At 46.9% G+C, this 2,183-nt stretch overlaps 1 pseudogene; it reads left to right on the top strand.

The window, feature by feature from the left end:
• Positions 1-228: 228 nt before the first annotated feature.
• LOC126199927 (5S ribosomal RNA) lies at positions 229-346 on the top strand (annotated as a pseudogene).
• The last annotated feature ends 1,837 nt before the right edge of the window (positions 347-2,183 follow it).

Genomic DNA, 2,183 nt, shown 5'->3' on the forward strand with positions numbered 1-2,183 from the left:
TCGCAGGTTCGAATCCTGCCTCGGGCATGGATGTTTGTGATGTCCGTAGGTTAGTTAGGTTTAACTAGTTCTAAGTTCTAGGGGACTAATGACCTCAGCAGTTGAGTCCCATAGTGCTCAGAGCCATTTTTTTGCTCTGAAAATACCTACAAAGCACTGAAAATTCTGGTAAATGCGACCTTATGTGGTGTTTATAAGGGAAAAATATTCCTCCAAACTGCTGATATGGCCAACGGCCTTGCCGCAGTGGTAACACCGGTTCTCTTCATATCACCGAAGTTAAGCGCTGTCGGGCTGGGCTAGCACTTGGATGGGTGACCATCCGGTCTGCCGAGCGCTGTTGGCAAGCAGGGTGGACTCAACCCTTGTGAGGCAAACTGAGGATCTACTTGATTGAGAAGTAGTGGCTCTGGTCTCGGAAACAGATATACGGCCGGGAGAGCGGTGCGCTGACCACATGCCCCTCCGTATCCGCATCCAGTGACGCCTGTGGGCTGAGGATGACACGGCGGCCGATCAGTACCGTTGGGCCTTCATGGTCTGTTCGGGAGGGGTTTAGTTTAGTTTTGTTTTTAAACTGCTGATATCGAGTGTGTGATCGCTTCCTCGGTTCTCCGCACTCAGCCGTGCTCGTGTTCTGTCCCTGACAGCGATGGCAACGCATAAGGAGCGGCACGTTGTTGACGGATGTGCGTGTGCAGAGCCGGATCGATTCCTTAGCGCATAACCCAGTCCATGTTGCGTAGCTGCACGATCTGACGGAGTGATGGCACGCTGCTGTTTGAACAGCCACCGTGAACAATCTCCAGTGTATTTTTATTCGATGTACTGTCCTATATGCTTTTGTTCTGGTACACATTTTAGTATAACTACAACACAGTCCAGTAGCTAATCAGCGTAAGAATCCAAGCAAAGTTCTCCATAACTGGCTACCGAAGACCGTGGGTTCTTTCTTTCTAAATACCTTGCACATCTCTCTGATAAGCCAAAGGAACAAGAATCACTCCTACTTCTTCAGAAATAGAATACCGATCGTCAAGGATTTACGTACGTAGATTGCTGCCTGCCCACTTTCTAACAGCGTACCTTCTTCTAAACCCCACAACCTAGAAATAGGTTTTCGTTTCACGTCAAACACAGAGTGCTCTAGGTCTGTAGTAGCACTTAAATTTTGTGTGTAGTTAGGACACTGACCAAAAGTAATGAAGAAGATTCGCAGATTTTTTTTATTGATGCAAGGATCGTCATGGTAGTAGAACGATATTCAATAGCACAAAATATAGATATAGACAGAATACATAAACATCTTTTAGAGCACAGGATAAGTGGTCGGCCGTGGCCCTAATGAAGAAACTATACCAGCATTTGCCTAAAACGATTTAGGAATACCACAGAGAATATAAGTCAGGATGACAGCACAGAGCAGACTCCAGCCTTCCAAACATGAGGTCAGTGTCACAATGGCATTTTGATCACACGCAATTTGCACAAGATAAGTTGTAATATCAAAAGTAGTTTTGCACTGCTCCTTCCCATCTCACCACAGCGTCACGCCACTCACTACAAACATCCGTTGGTGACTCCAGAACCACAAACACCCTGCGATGCCTCCCGCGCTCCCTTCAGTCCATTCAGGAAACTCACTCCAGGACCATAAACGTGCTACCATTCGTCATTCATATTTCCGTGTCATCACTTCAGTCTGCCTGGAAAACTGAGCCAGTATCCCCCCATGGTGAGTGAGATGTTGAACTGAGAAAAAATTTGACATTACTAACATGCACTGCAGATCCTGGCAAGTGATTTTCTTGCAACAGCATTACAGTATTGTAATGTGACCCGTGGTCTAGGGGTAGCGTCTTTGATTCATAATCAAAAACGTCTTCGGTCCCGGGTTTGATCCCCGCCACTGCCTAAATTTCGATAAATAATCAGCATTGGCGGCCGAAGACTTCCGGCATAAGAAGTCAGCCTCATTCTGCCAACGGCCTTGTCAAAGAGGGCGGAGGAGCGGATAGAGGTTCAGGGCACTCTCTTGTCCTAGGGGTGGGAAATTGCCCCTAAAGGCGGAAGAATCAGCAATGATCTACGACATGAGAATGCAGAAGGCAATGGAAACCACTGCATTAAAGACACATAACGTGTATCCACAGGACATGTGGCCTGTAATTGAAGAAGTGTCA

This window comes from Schistocerca nitens, chromosome 8 (assembly GCF_023898315.1).
Source record: "Schistocerca nitens isolate TAMUIC-IGC-003100 chromosome 8, iqSchNite1.1, whole genome shotgun sequence".
Taxonomy (NCBI): domain Eukaryota; kingdom Metazoa; phylum Arthropoda; class Insecta; order Orthoptera; family Acrididae; genus Schistocerca; species Schistocerca nitens.